At 48.4% G+C, this 16,677-nt stretch overlaps 1 pseudogene; it reads left to right on the top strand.

The window, feature by feature from the left end:
* Nucleotides 1-673: 673 nt before the first annotated feature.
* Nucleotides 674-14,262, top strand: LOC121848529 (annotated as a pseudogene).
* Nucleotides 14,263-16,677: the final 2,415 nt, after the last annotated feature.

Genomic DNA, 16,677 nt, shown 5'->3' with positions numbered 1-16,677 from the left:
TATAAAATGTATGAAACACTGGTTAGGCCTCAGCTAAAGTACTGTGGTCAGTTCTGGGCACCACACTTCTGGAAGGATGTCAAGGCATTGGAGAGGGTGTAATAGAGAAGCTCGGATTATTCTCCTTGGAGCAGAGAAGGTTAAGAGGAGACTTAATAGAAGTTTTCAAAATAATGAGGGGATTTGATAGGGTAAACAAGGAGAAACTATTTCCACTGGCAGGTGGGTGGTTACCCGAGGACACAGATTTAAAATAGTTGTTGAAAGAAACAGAGAGGAAGGTGAGGAGAATTTTTTTTCACGAAGCGAGTTGTTCAGATCTGGAATGCATTGTCTGAAAGGGTGGTGGAAGCCGATTTGATAACAACTCTTAAGAGAGAAGTAAATAATTATTTGGGGAAGCAAGTCTGCCGGGCTCTGGGGAGAAAACGGGGGAGAAGGATTGATTTGGATAGCTCTTTTCAAAGAGCCGGCACAGACATAACGGGCTGAATCCCCATGTTCTGTGCTGATTATTCTATGATATGCCTAACTCACCATTCCAGATGACTCATCACTGAGCCCTTTTGCCTTAAAGTTATCAGGAGTTTACTGTAATAAGGCTAGGACCACAAGAATGTTAAGTCACTGGTTGTACTCATACCCAGCAGCTGTCTTTCTACTTCAAGTCCACATGACCAGCTATTTTATCCAGATTGAAGATACCGTTAGCAGAAACAGCTTCTGGCTTATAAATCAGAAACTACCATCTCCAGAAGAAAACAGCAGGTAAATTAGAATTAGCAGAGAGCAGTGGCCAGGCTGACTTTGGTATTGTGGCTGTAAACATCAAGCACAACACTTTCACAAGGCAATCTTTTTCGAAACTTACTTGTATAAAGTTATAGATAACTTTCCAATGTCTGAAATTAAAAACAGAAGTCACTGGTAACACTCAGCAGGTCAGGCAGCATCTATGGAGAAAGGAAAGTGAGTCAACGTTTTGGGTCCACGACCCTTTGTCAGAACAGTCTACATGACCAGCTATGATGAAGGGTTTTGTTTTCAGATTTCCAGCATCTGCAGTATTTTGTGTTTTGTTTACTTTCCAATGTCTTTATGTTTTTCTGTATTCTGTATGTTTTCACAGTATCAATGAACGTACTTTCTCCAGAACATATAGATACCGGAACATAAATTGACAGTGAAAATAAACCTGAAAACTAATTTTGGAGGTACACACCCCTGGGACTGAAACACTGTCGGCGAGACGTGCATTCAGTTAAAGGCTTAAACTGAATAATCCCTCACCTGAATTACCAAGAGTTTAGTGAGGATTTCACTGTGCTGTCAGCAGGACCAATTTAGACCATGCACCCAGGGACAGATCTAACTATCATTAGAATATGTTACAGGCAGACGATCTTGGAGGCCAAGGACAACCCCAGGTTCTTGGTACTGACTAACGTAACGATCCAAAATGATTCTTTCAATGAAGAACATGATTCGTACTAAAAAAAACAACTTAATTCAAGTCTTGACATTCTTTCAGTACAGTATCTAATCATTGAGATATCTGTGTCCCTGTGTAAGCTGATGATTTTACACTAGGTGTGCGTGGTGATGATCACCCTTGCTGTATCCTAGCGGTTGCAGCCAACTCCCCCTCACCCCCCCAACCCTCCTCATCTCTGTCGGGCTGGTTTCCATGAGAGAGACTTTGTTGCAAAGAAAGAAGCAGCATGAGCTGGTGAGGAGTGGTTTCAGTGAAACCCCTGGTGACACCTGGTGAGGGGCTGGCACAGGTGTGGTCGCAGGGAGTCAGACGACCGCATGTGAAGGAGAGTGTGTCATGTGAAAGCGGTGAGAGGCGACTGCCATTTTATACAGGAACGGAGAGAAAAACTCCTAGACTGTCTGTGTAAGCGACTCAGAGACACGGAGTGGAAGTCACTGAGGCAAAAGGAGAAAGAGGACAGATTGATGTACACAAAGCGGCCGCCATTCTCTCCTGGAGGAAGGATTAGATCACCTCTGAATCTGAACTACACGTCCCCGGGTGTATGTATGATATAAGAACTTATCAATATCATTTTGGTTGGATTAACACACTAACTTCATTCTGAGGAATGCTGGTCAGCTTAGTCTCTTGTATTACATTTTGAGGAACTCATTAATTTATAAATTGGCAACCCAGATGGGACTTGAACCCACAATCCCTGGTTTATGATTCCTGAGCTTGGAGAACCCCCTATAAGCCATAAATGCAATCCTGAGTTATAGCCGGAGTGCAGAGGAACTATTGACATGGAAGAAACTTCACCGTGAGACAATATTCCATTATTAGGCAAAACAAATGTTATTGTACCAGCAACTGCAAACAACAACAACAACAACAAGATTCCATTTATAGAGCGCCTTTCACGTCAGGAGGACGTCCCAAGGCGCTGCACAGTTGGGTCATGACCCAAGCAGGGGGGAAATGGTCAGGGTGAGGGAAGGGAGGGAGCAAGGAGGGGGAAATGGTCAGGGTGAGGGGAGGGAAGGGAGGGAGCGAGGAGGAGGAAGAGAGTCGAGAGGGGAGCTGAAGGCACGGTCAAAGAGAAAGGTTTTGAGACCGGCCTTGAAGGAGGAAAGGGAGAAGGCGGCGAAGGCACTGGGGGATGGAGTTCCAGAGCCTAGGGGCTGAGAGGCTGAAGGCCCGACCACCGATAGTAGGGCGGTTGGGGCGGGGGACGTGGAGCAGACCGGAGCCAGAGGAACGGAGGGTACGGGCAGGTAGGTAGGGGGATAGTAGGTTGGAGAGGTAGGAGGGAGCAAGGCCGTGAATGGCCTTGTAGGTGAGGATGAGGATCTTGAAATCAATCCTCTGGGGGATGGGGAGCCAGTGGAGGCGAGCGAGGGTGGGAGTGATGTGGTTGTGATGCCTGGTGCGGGACAGTACACGAGCTGCAGAGTTCTGAATGACCTGCAGCTTGTGGAGGGAGGTGGCGGGAAGGCCGGCGAGGAGAGAGTTCCCATAGTCCAGCCTTGAGGTGACAAAGGCGTGAACCAGGGTTTCAGCAGCGTGAGGGGTGAGGTAGTGCCGTAGTCTGGCGATGTTCCGCAGGTGATGGAAGGCGGTGCCAGTTGTGGTGCGGATGTGAGGGAGAAAGGACAGCTCAGGGTCGAACAGAACCCCGAGGTTCCTGACTGGCTTTGAGAGGTGGAGAGTGCAGCCTTGGATGCTGATGGTGTCAGCGCCTGAGGTGTAGAGGCGCTGACGTGAGCCAATCAGGAGGGCCTCGGTTTTTCGCACGTTGAGCTGAAGAAAGTTGTCTCTCGTCCAGGAGAGACAAAGAAATATCAACTTACTCAAAGAATTGTACAATACTGGAGGGAGGGTTTGAGTGTTTCCCAGAAAAACAAGGTTGTAGGAAATATTGTATCGACCAATGGTAATTACCAACAACAACAACAAAATTATATTTGTATAGCGCCATTCACGTCAGGAAGACGTCCCAATGCCCTGGACAATCGGTGTTTCGGACCTGAGTTGGCAGTCGGAATCGGGGAGGGTGGAGGGAAGGAGGGTGACCAAAGGCACGGTTGAAGAGGAGGGTCTTGAGACGGGTCTTGAAGGAGGCAAGGGCGGGAGCGAGGCAGAGGGACTGTGGGATAGAGTTCCAGAGGGTGGGGGCAGAGTGCCAGAAGGTCCGCCCGCCAATAGTGGAGCAGGCGAGGTGGGGTACATGAAGCAGGCCAGAACCCGTTGAGCGGAGAGAGTGGACAGGTTGGTAGGGGGTTAGGAGATCGCAGAGGTAGTGGGGAGCAAGGCCATGGAGGGCTTTGAAAGTGAGGACCACGATCTTGAACTATATCCTCTATGTGATGGGAAGCCAATGGAGTCGGACAAGGATAGGGTGATAGGGTCACAAAGTCTGGTGCGGAAGAGGACACAGGCTGCAGAGTTCTGGATGATCTGCAGCCTATGGAGGGAGTAGGTGGGGAGGCCGACAAGCAGAGAGTTTGTGTAATCGAGCCTGGATGCTATGAATTCCTCTATGAGGGTCTCGGCGGCCTGTGCTGTGAGAGAGTGGCGGAGCCAAGCTATATTGCGGAGGTGGGGAAGGCAGAGTGGGACACGGCTCAGTGGTTAGAGCACTCGCTTTGCAAGTGAGAGACCTGAGTTCAATTCCAGGCAGAGGGCGAAACCTTGGGCAAGTTTCCTTACTCCACACAGAGCCTAATAATAATCCCTCCAAAACCAAAAACAATAATAAATTGGTCATTTTCAATCTACGACTGTTTGTGGGTCATTGCTGTGCGCAATTGGCTGCCGCGTTCGCCCACAAATATACAGTCAATTCACTTACAGTATATTCTGTGAAGCGCTTTGGGACGTCTAGAAGACGTGAAAAGCGCTATATCAAATGCAAGGATTATTATTATTATTATGTGGGGCAGAAAGGACAGTTGAGGGTGAAACAAGACTCTAAGGTTCCGGACTGGCTTAGTAAAGTGGAGTGTGCAGCCATGGACGGTGATACTGTCAGCGCCTGAGGTGAGGAGGCGCTGACATGAGCCAATCAGGAGAGCCTCGGTCTGGTTGACGTTCCACTGTAGAAAGTTAGTTCTCATCCAAAGCTTGATGTCTGGCAGACCTTCTATCAGGACAGCAGTGGTTCTGGAGTCAAGAGTGGAGACAGAGAGATACAGTTGGGTATCATCTGCATACATATGGAAATTGACCCCATGTCTGCAGATAATGTCACCAAAGGGAGCATATAGATATTGAAAAAGAGGCAAGCCGTTTGTGGAGATGAAGTGGAGACGGTGTGAGAGGTACGATCTGAACCATTCAAGGACAGAACTTTGAAGGTTAAGGTGAGAGGAGGGGTGGTGGAGGAGGATAGAGTGATCAATGGTATCGAAGGCAGCAGAGAGGTCAAGGAGGACGAGGAGGCAAAGGGAGCCCTGGCCACAGGTGGACAAAATGGCATTTGGCACTTTGACCAAAGTTGTTTCTGTGTTGTGGGTGGCACAGAAACCCGATTGGAGGGGTTCGTGAAGGGAGTGGCGAAATGAGAACGGAAAAAACGAATCTGGGAGGCAACGACCTTGGAAAGGAAAGGGAGGTTGGAGATGGGGCGGTAGTTTGAGAGCAGGGATGGGTCCAGGGAGGGTTTTTTAAGGATAGGAGTGCTGATGGACATTTTTAAAGTGGTGGACAGAGAGAGGTTTATGATGTGTGTGAGTAGGGGGCAAGGAGGTGGAGCAGAGATGGAGTCCTGTAGCTCAGTGGTTAGAGCACTCGCTTTACAAGCGAGAGACCTGAGTTCAATTCCAGGCAGAGGGCGAAACCTTGGGCAAGTTTCCTTACTCCACACGCCTAATAATAATCCCTCCAAAACCAAAAACAATAATAAAAAATTGGTCATTTTCAATCCACGACTGTTTGTGGGTCATTGCTGTGCGCAATTGGCTGCCGCGTTCGCCCACAAATATACAGTCAATTCACTTACAGTATATTCTGTGAAGCGCTTTGGGACGTCTAGAAGACGTGAAAAGCGCTATATCAAATGCAAGGATTATTATTATTATTATGTGGGGCAGAAAGGACAGTTGAGGGTGAAACAAGACTCTAAGGTTCCGGACTGGCTTAGTAAAGTGGAGTGTGCAGCCATGGACGGTGATACTGTCAGCGCCTGAGGTGAGGAGGCGCTGACATGAGCCAATCAGGAGAGCCTCGGTCTGGTTGACGTTCCACTGTAGAAAGTTAGTTCTCATCCAAAGCTTGATGTCTGGCAGACCTTCTATCAGGACAGCAGTGGTTCTGGAGTCAAGAGTGGAGACAGAGAGATACAGTTGGGTATCATCTGCATACATATGGAAATTGACCCCATGTCTGCAGATAATGTCACCAAAGGGAGCATATAGATATTGAAAAAGAGGCAAGCCGTTTGTGGAGATGAAGTGGAGACGGTGTGAGAGGTACGATCTGAACCATTCAAGGACAGAACTTTGAAGGTTAAGGTGAGAGGAGGGGTGGTGGAGGAGGATAGAGTGATCAATGGTATCGAAGGCAGCAGAGAGGTCAAGGAGGACGAGGAGGCAAAGGGAGCCCTGGCCGCAGGTGGACAAAATGGCATTTGGCACTTTGACCAAAGTTGTTTCTGTGTTGTGGGTGGCACAGAAACCCGATTGGAGGGGTTCGTGAAGGGAGTGGCGAAATGAGAACGGAAAAAACGAATCTGGGAGGCAACGACCTTGGAAAGGAAAGGGAGGTTGGAGATGGGGCGGTAGTTTGAGAGCAGGGATGGGTCCAGGGAGGGTTTTTTAAGGATAGGAGTGCTGATGGACATTTTTAAAGTGGTGGACAGAGAGAGGTTTATGATGTGTGTGAGTAGGGGGCAAGGAGGTGGAGCAGAGATGGAGTCCTGTAGCTCAGTGGTTAGAGCACTCGCTTTACAAGCGAGAGACCTGAGTTCAATTCCAGGCAGAGGGCGAAACCTTGGGCAAGTTTCCTTACTCCACACGCCTAATAATAATCCCTCCAAAACCAAAAACAATAATAAAAAATTGGTCATTTTCAATCCACGACTGTTTGTGGGACATTGCTGTGCGCAATTGGCTGCCGCGTTCGCCCACAAATATACAGTCAATTCACTTTACAGTGTTCTGTGAAGTGCTTTGGGACATCCTCCCGACGTGAAAAGCGCTATATCAAATGCAAGAATTATTATTATTATTATTATTATTAAAGGGGTAGGGATGGTCCAAGGAGCAGATGGTCAGTTTCATGTGTGTTAATGGTGGTGGTGAGAGGGGAGTGGGAGACAGGTTCGAAGGTGTGGAGGGTAGGGATGGGTAGGGGCTGGGGTTTGATAGTGAGAGGGTAGTGGTCAGAAGGGCAGAGGCAGCTGAGCGGATCCCCATGATTTTGGTTTCGAGGAAGCCCAGCATCTCCTCACAGTTGGCATTGGAGGAGAGGATGAGTGAGGCATGATAGGGTAGGCGAAGGAGTCAGTTGGTGATGGAGAAGAGGAACCTGGGGTTGTCCTTGGCCTCCAAAATTATCTTAAGAACATAAGAACATAAGAAATAGGAGCAGGAATAGGCCATTTGGCCCCTTGAGCCTGCCCCGCCATTTAATAAGATCATGTCTGATCTTCTAATCTAATACCATTTACCCGCCCTATCCCCATATCCCTTAATACCTTTAGTTTTTAAAAATCTATCGATCTCAGTCTTGAATATGTTCAACGACTGAGCATCCACAGCCTTCTGGGGTAGAGAATTCCATAAATTCACTACCCTCTAGGTGAAGAAATGTTTTCTCAACTCATTTCTGAAGGGCTGACCTTTAATCCTGAGACTATGAGCCCTAGTTTTAGATTCTCCAACCAGGGGAAACAGTCTCACAATATCTATCATGTCAAAACCCTTAAGAATCTTATAGGTTTCTATAAGATCACCTCTATTTCTTCTATATTCTAGAGAATATAAGCCTAGTCTACTCAACCTCTCCTTGTAGGTCAACCCCCTCATCCCAGGAACCAACCCAGTGAACCTACGTTCACTTGGCAAGTATGTCCTTTCCTAGACAAGGAGACCAAAACTGCACACAATATGCAGAGTGCGGTCTCACTAAGGCCCTATACAATTGCAGCAAGACTTCCCTACTCTTGTACTGTAACCCCTTTGCAATAAACGCTAACATGCCTATTAGCCTTTCTAGTTGCTTGCTGTACCTGCATACTACCTTTCTGTGATTGGTGCCCCAATCTTCGGGATAATGCCATCCACCTGACCGCTCACTCCCGGTCCCCGCGTGCGCACTATGGCTGCCGTTTTGACCCGAGCCCCCTCACCCCCTCCCTCCCTCCCCCCTCCTCTCTCCCCCCAAACCCTGCCCCCTCTGCATCTCTCCCGCTCTGTCCTCCTCTCTCTCCGTCCCTCTCGTCTTCTATCCCCACTTGACCCTCCCACAACCTCCCTCTGTTCCAGCCTGGGAATCCTCCGCCGGGCTCACCGTGGCACTCGGCGTTGGCTGTCCAGCAGCAGCCACACCGACTGCCCCATTCCCCACCACACTCGCCACCCACCCCGGACACAGACCCGGGGAGTCAACCTCTCCTCCCTCATCCCCATTCCCCCCACCCCTGCCTCACAACCTGGACCCCCCTCCCCTCCCACACACCCTTCTGTCAACCGCTCCCTCCACATCGGACTGCAAAATGTCCGCTCCCTCTGCAACAAGGCCCTGGTCATCAACGATCTCATCCTTGATGAGAACGTTGATATCATGGCCTTAACGGAAACCTGGCTCACCCCAGGCGACACCTTCCCCCTCACGGAGGCCACGCCACCCGGCTACACCTCCCACCACATCCCCCGCCCCAACCGCCGTGGCGGTGGTGTTGCCCTTATCTCAAGGACACCACTTGCCCTATCCCCCTACTCCACTGGCTCTTTCCCCTCCTTTGAGCACCTCACCCTCTCCCACCCCTCATTCCTCTCCCTTAAAATCCTCCTCCTCTACCGGCCCCCTAAAACCTCTCCCACCTTCATCTCTGACATTTCAACACTCCTCACATCTCTTTGCCTCTGCTCTGATCGCCTCATCATCCTGGGCGACTTTAACCTACACTTCACCCCCTCCTGCTCCATCTCCACAGACTTCTCTTCCCTGCTCTCCTCACTCAACCTCTCCTTACACATAAACTCCCCCACTCACAGTCACGGCCACCCACTCGATTTGGTGATCACCCGGGGCCTCAGTGTCTCGGATGTCACTATTACCGACAAGGCCATCTCTGACCACTACTTCATCTCCTTCACCACCTCCACCCCCCTCCCCACCTCCACCAGACCCACCACCATCTTCTACCGCCCTTGGAAGAAGTTACCCCCACAATCCCTAACCGATGCCTTGGAGTCCTCTGAACTCCTCTCCCTCTGGCCTTCAACCCTCACCGACCCCTCTTCTCCTCTCTCCCTCCTCCACAATACCCTCTCCTCCACACTCGATACTCTTGCCCCCATCACTTCCCGCACTGTCTCCTACTCCCGCTCCTCCCCCTGGTACACCACCCACCTCCGCTCACTGAAAAGCCAGGTGCGGGCTGCTGAACGCACCTGTGTCAAATCTGGCCTAACGGTCCACCGACAAATCTGGCTGGACCTCCTCAAAATTTACCGCTCCACTCTAGCCTCGGCCAAGTCGTCCTTCTACTCCAGGATAATCCTGGAGGCGAAGAACAACCCCAGGCTACTGTTTTCCACCAAAACCCGACTCCTCCGTCCCCCCCGCCACCCCGCGCAGGTCATCTCCTCCAACCTTCACTGCGAGGAGATGCTGGATTTCCTTGAATCCAAGATCAAGGGAATTCGCTCCGCGGTCACTTCCCCTCCAACTTCCACCAACCCCCCACCCCCTCACTCCCACACTCCGACTCCTACCCATCCTCCCCTACACACTTTTGTACCCGTTTCCCCACCCTCTGTCACAAAACTCATCCTATCCCTAAAACCAACCACCTGCTCCCTTGACCCCATCCCCACTCCACTCCTTATCTCCCAGCTCCACTTTCTTGCCCCACATATCACTGACATCATCAACCTGTCCCTCTCCTCTGGCTCTGTCCCCATTCCATTAAAAACTGCCACCATCACGCCCACCCTGAAAAAACCCTCCCTTGATGCGTCGCAGCTATCAAGCTACCGGCCCATCTCCAACCTCCCCTTTCTCTCCAAGGTCTTGGAAAGAGTTGTCGCCTCCCAACTGCGCTCTTTCCTTTCCACCCATTCTCTTTTCGAACCCCTTCAGTCAGGTTTCCGTGCTGCCCATAGCACAGAAACTGCCCTGGTCAAGGTCACCAATGATATCCTGACCATCTGTGACCAGGGCTCCCTCTGCCTCCTCGTCCTCCTCGACCTATCGGCAGCATTCGATACGGTCGACCACGCTATCCTACTCCACCGCTTGTCCTCCCACCTCAACCTTCAAGGCACTGTCCTTGAATGGTTTAGGTCGTACCTTTCTCACCGTCTTCACTTTGTCTCGACGAATGGCTTCTCCTCCACCCCCCGTACTGTCTCATGTGGTGTCCCTCAGGGCTCTGTCCTCGGTCCCCTCCTCTTCACCCTCTATATGCTCCCCCTTGGTGACATCATCCGCAGACATGGAGTTAACTTCCACATGTATGCGGATGACACCCAACTCTACCTTTCCTCCTCTACTCTCAACTCCACGACCACCGATGTCCTGACAGCCTGCCTGTCCGACATCGAGTCCTGGACGAGAGACAACTTTCTTCAGCTCAACGTGCGAAAAACCGAGGCCCTCCTGATTGGCTCACGTCAGCGCCTCCGCACCTCAGGCGCTGACACCATCAGCATCCAAGGCTGCACTCTCCACCTCTCAAAGCCAGTCAGGAACCTCGGCGTTTTGTTCGACCCTGAGCTGTCCTTTCTCCCTCACATCCGCACCACAACTGGCACCGCCTTCCATCACCTCCGGAACATCGCCAGACTACGGCACTACCTCACCCCTCACGCTGCTGAAACCCTGGTTCACGCCTTTGTCACCTCAAGGCTGGACTATGGGAACTCTCTCCTCGCCGGCCTTCCCGCCACCTCCCTCCACAAGCTGCAGGTCATTCAGAACTCTGCAGCTCGTGTACTGTCCCGCACCAGGCTTCGGGACCACATCACTCCCACCCTCGCTCGCCTCCACTGGCTCCCCATCCCCCAGAGGATTGATTTCAAGATCCTCATCCTCACCTACAAGGCCATTCACGGCCTTGCTCCCTCCTACCTCTCCAACCTACTATCCCCTACCTACCTGCCCGTACCCTCCGTTCCTCCGGCTCCGGTCTGCTCCACGTCCCCCGCCCCAATCGCCCTACCATCGGTGGTCGGGCCTTCAGCCTCTCAGCCCCGAGGCTCTGGAACTCTATCCCCCAGTGCCTTCGCCTTGCTTCCTCCCTCTCCTCCTTCAAGGCCGGTCTCAAAACCTTTCTCTTTGACCGAGCCTTCAGCTCCCCTCTCGACTCTCTTCCCCCTTCTCGCTCCCTCCCATCCCTCCCCTCACCCTGACCATTTCCTCCCTCCTCGCTCCCTCCCCTCCCCTCACCCTGACCATTTCCCCCCTGCTCGGGTCATGACCCAACTGTGCAGCGCCTTGGGACGTCCTCCTGACGTGAAAGGCGCTTTATAAATGGAATCTTGTCTTGTTGTTGGTGTACAAGGACATCTAAATCCATCTGAATACTAACACTACCTAGTCTCTCCCCCTCGAGAAACTAATCTGCTTTTCTATTTTTTCTACCTAGGTGAATAACTTCACACTTCCCCACATTATACTCCATCTGCCACCTTCTTGGCCACTCACTTAACCTGCCTGTAACCCTTTGCATCCTCCTTGTGTCCTCCTCACAGCTTACTTTCCCACCTAGCTTTGTATCGTCTGTCAATTTAGATACATTAAGCTCTATTTCCTCATCTAAGTCATTGATGTAGACTGTAAACAGTTGAGGCCCAAGCACTGATCCTTGCGGCACTTCACTAGTCACAACCTGCCAATCTGAGAAGGACCCGTTTATCCCTACTCTCTGTTTTGTGCCTGTTAACCACTCTTTGATCCATATATTACCCTTAATTCCATGAGCCCTAATCTTATGTAACAACCTTTTATCCTCTCGGCTGAAGACCTTTCTTTTCGACCGCGCCTTTGGTCACCTTCCCTATCCCCCTGGCTCGGCCCAGGGATCCGTTACTGTGAAGCGCTTTGAGATGCCGTCCGGTGTGGAGGGCGCTATATAAATCCAAATTGTTGTTGTTATGTGGCACCTTGTTGAATGCGTTCTGAAAATCCAAGTACACTATATCCACTGGTTCCCCCCATCTAACCTGCTAGTTACATCTTCAAAACATTCTAAAAGATTTGTTAAAAACGATTTCCCTTTCATAAAACCGGTTGACTCTGCCTCATCATATTATGACTTTCTAAGTGCCCCACAACAACATCCCTAATTATAGACTCTAGAATTTTCGCTACCACCGATGTCAGGCTAATTGGTCTATGGTTCCCCATTTTTTTTCCCCCACCCTTATTAAATAGCGACGATACATTTGCGACCTTCTAATCAACGGGAACTGTTCCAAAATCCAGGGAATTTGGGAAGACCAAAAACCATGCATCCACTATCTCTGCAGCCACCTCTTTTAAAACCCTAGGATGCAGATCATCAGGTCCAGGAGATTTATCAGTTTTTAGTCCCATCAATTTCTCTAGTACTATTACTTTACAATATTAATTTCTTTAGGTTCCTCACTAACATTAGTCTCTTGGTTCCCCACTACTTTTGGTAAGTTTTTAGTATCTTCTAACATGAAGACAGAAGCAAAATATTTGTTTAGTGACTGCCATTTCTTCATTCCCCATTATAACTTCGCCTATCTCTGCCTGTAAGGGACCAACATTTACTTCTGTTAATCTCTTCCTCTTTATATGCTTGTAAAGCTGTTACAATCTGTCTTTATTTCTCTAGCTAGTTTACTCTCATATTCCATTTTCTCCCTCGAAATTAGTTTCTTGGTTATCCTTTGCTGATCTCTAAAGCCCTCCCAATCATCAGGTTTACAGCTCTTTTTGGCAATATTATAGACTTCTTCTTTTAATTTTATACTTTCCTTAACTTCTCTAGTTAGCCATGTTGAACCACTTTTCCCATGGAATTTTTATTTCTCAAGGGAATATGCGTTCGCTGGGAATTATAGATCTTTGAACGTTTGCCATTGCTTGTCTACCATCATATCTCTTAATCTACTTTCCCAGTCTATTTTAGCCAAATCGTCCCTCATACTTGCAAAGTTGGCTTTATTTAAGTTTAAGACCATTGTTTCAGACTTAACTACATCACTCTCAAACTTAATATCAAATTTGATCATATTATGGTCACTCTGCCCTCGAGGAGCCTTAACTTCAAGATTGCTGATTAGCCCTGCTTCGTTACACAATACAAGATCTAGGATAGCCTATTCCCTGGTTGGTTCCTCAACAAACTATTCTAGAAAACTATATCTAATGCATTCCATAAACTCATCCTCTAATTGACTTTTGCTAATTTGGTTTTCCCAGTCTATATGAAGATTAAAATCACCCACTATTAGTGTATTACCTTTGTTACATGCTCCTCTAATTTCCTGATTAATACTCTGCCCATTACTGTAACTGCTGTTCGGGGTCCATAAACTACTCCCACTAGTGTTTTCTGCCCTTGTTGTTTCTTAGCTCCAACGATACTGATTCTACATCCTGATTGTCTGACTTAAGATCCTTCCTCTCTACTGTTTTTATCTCATCCTTTATTAACAGGGCTACTTCCACCCTCCCACGTTATTTTCTATATTCCCTATCTTTCCTATACGTCAGGTACCCTGGAATGTTTAGCTCCCAACCTTGGTCTCCCTGTAATCACGTCTCAGAAATGGTTACTCGATTGTACCCGTTCATCTCTATTTGTGACATTAATTCATCTATTTTGTTACGAATGCTTCATGCATTCAGGTATAGCGCCTTTAATTTTAACTTTTCCCCTACTTATTAATGCCTTATTTTCTTTGTTAAACTCTTTGTCCCTACATGACACACTCTGTTCTTCATCTCCCAAGTCGCTACTCTGCTCTACAGCCTTGACTTTTCTTAATTGGTTTGTGAGTTTACATTTAACCATAACCTTCTCTCTCCCCCTTATTAGTTTAAAGCTCTATCTACCTCCCTAGTTATTCGTTTTACCAGGACACTGGAGTAGAAAGACGATTTAGTAGAGACAAGGGTAGAGTGGTAAGATGGGACCAAGTTATGGGACATTTCTGCCATTGGTTTTACCAGCGGCTTAATTCGCAGAACCCTTTGCTTGGAGAACAACCAAAAGAATAGGGCCCCCAGCACTTTTGGGAAGACTCCGAACTGAAATTTGCTTACAGAGCCTCTGAGGAGCAAATGGAGGCTTATCCTGATGCAGCGATAGTCAGCTTACATTTACTAGCCCTGACAAAGGATGAGCACTTATTCCTCAATCCCAACCTCAGGGGCGACAGCTAAAATGCATCCATTCGCCTCACGGGTTAGTTATCATAGCAGTGGCTGGCACCATTCACAGAGAGTTGATTTGCCTGGGAATCTTTGAGCAGATCTTCGGTTTTATCCATTGTCTGAATAACGACAACAATTGGACAATGAAATTCATCAGCCTAAAGATCACCAGACACAACATGAACCATGATCAAACATGAAAGCAGTGAACTACTGGGATTTCGCTCTATGAAGTTGTTGTAGTCACCCCTTTGTTTTCGATGCCTGTCTTGTTTGTGATGTGTTCTGTAAAGTGTATGTGTTGACTAAAATCATTAGCCAGTCTGAGTAAGCCCTTTAAATGCATATTTTATGTATTTCAAATTGTTTGAGATACTAAGGTGCCATCGAGTCTGACTCTAGTGATTAGCCTCTTACCCGTCCCTTGCACCCTCCGCCCCACCATCGCAGATCGTGCTTTCAGCCACTATGCCCTGAAACTCTGGAACACTCTCCCTCAATCCCTCCACCTTGTCCCCTTTCTCCCCTTTTTCAAGTCCTGAAAACCTTCCTCTTCGACCATGCTTTCCTCTTCGACCATTCCTCTTCGACCACCTCCACCCCCACCCCCAAGTTCGGAGTCAGGCTCCTCCACTGTTAAGCACTCTGAGATGCTATCCTGCGTGGATGGTGCTATGTAAGTACAAGTTGTTGTTGATTGCAACAATTTGGCAGGGTAACTGACTATAATTTCTGCACCGTTTCCCTATTGAGTCACTTAAAGGATGATTTTGATTGGACCATAAAAAGCAAACTTAGCATTGGGTACCCTAATTCAGGGAGTGACTTAATGCCCGTAAAAGAACAACCACCATGTGCCATTTTCTACCTGATGACATTAAAAGGTATGTGCCCTGACTATTGATGAGTAGTAGTCAGCGATTGTTTTTCGTGTACTTTACATTAACATCATTACAAGTGGCTGCTAGCGTGTTTAGTTTAAATATGATTAGTGTTTGTTATTTCATAGTTATGTTTGTTGATATTTATCATGTCGTTTAAGATTTAATGGCTAGGGTTGTGGATTTCATCAAAACTACAATAAAATTCTGTCCAGGTTATTTGGCCGTGTTTTCTCGAGCTTTCTGTATAAATCAAAGGAGGTGGGAATACACAAACAGGTTGAGCGCTCGTCACAGTCTGTTTAGAATAAAAGACTAAGGACAGAAGGTTCAATTCACTTTAATTTAAATAGCAATTGGTTGTACCTGTCATCGTGAAAGAACTCATTAGTCAAGTTACACCTAGTTATAGGGACTTGCATTCCTTAGTGAGGATTGAACACAGAGGTCACCCAGTACACTCTGTGAGGGGGAGCGAGCCATATCGTGGGTGAACATATAGGCGTGTAGAACCGTCAAAGTAATGACTGGCCACATTCTTAAAATGCCTGAACATTTGTGGACAAATGAATTGTCAGCACCTGAAATTCAGGCTACCACGCAGGAAAATTATGTGTGCTCATTAGCGTCTCATCTACAAGAAGTTCATAAACATGTTGCACTTAATATCGTAGCATACAAAAAGTCTAATAAGATGATTTTTGACCAAAATGTTTGTGAAGAACAATGGGAAATGGGACAAAAGGTATTACTTAAAGTTCATAATTCAGTGGGTCAATCTGGTGCTAAATATCCTGGTCCCTTTCACATTGTTAATTGAGTCAGTCCTGCAGTTTATTAGATTTCTATTCCCACCTCATGTGGCAATCGCAAACTTTACTGACATCACATTAACCAACTAAAACTGTTTAAAGCACAAGAGCCTTCACCTTGTGATTCAGTCCACCAGCACATCTGGCTGGATCACATCAAAACCTACCGCTCTCGCCTCAGCCAAATCGTCCTTCTACTCCAGGTTAATCCTGGAGGTGAAGGGCTACCCCAGGCTTCTGTTCTCCACCACCAACTGGCTCCCCCACCCTCCCTGCCATGCCTCGCAGATTCTTTCGTCTGACTCTCACTGCAAGGAAATGCTGAACTTCCTCGAGTCCAAAATCGAGGGAATCCGCTCAGCTGCCACTGCCCTCCCAACTTCCAACCCCTCCCTACCCACCCCCCACACTCCGACCACTACCCATCCCTATTTCCACACCTTTGAACCTGTCACTCCCTCCTCTGTCATCACCACCTGCTCCCTGGACCCCCTCCCCACCCCTCTCCTTAAATCCCAGCTCCACCTCCTTGCCCCACAACTCACTGACATCATGAACCTCTCCCTGTCATCTGGCACTGTTCTCACACCCTTCAAAACAGCCACTACCACCCCACCTTGAAGAAACCTTCCCTTGACCCATCACAGCTATCCAGTTATCGGTCCAACTCCCACCTCCCTTTTCTGTCTAAGGTCCTTAAGAGAGCCGTTGCCTCCCAGCTTCACTCTTTCCTCTCCTCCCACTCCCTCCATGAGTCCCTCCAATTGGGTTTCCGTGCTGCCCCCATCCTGACTATGTGTGAACAGGGCTCCCTCTGCCTCCTCATCCTCCTCGACCTCGCCGCCACCTTTGAAACTGTAGACCATTTAATCCTCCTCCACCGCCTCTCCTCCACCTCAACCTTCAAGGTTCTGTGCTTGAC

Source organism: Callorhinchus milii, unplaced genomic scaffold, assembly GCF_018977255.1.
Source record: "Callorhinchus milii isolate IMCB2004 unplaced genomic scaffold, IMCB_Cmil_1.0 Scaffold3, whole genome shotgun sequence".
Lineage (NCBI taxonomy): Eukaryota > Metazoa > Chordata > Chondrichthyes > Chimaeriformes > Callorhinchidae > Callorhinchus > Callorhinchus milii.
The sequence above is the reverse complement of the archived record's forward strand: the minus strand, read 5'-3'. Positions and strand labels throughout refer to the sequence as shown.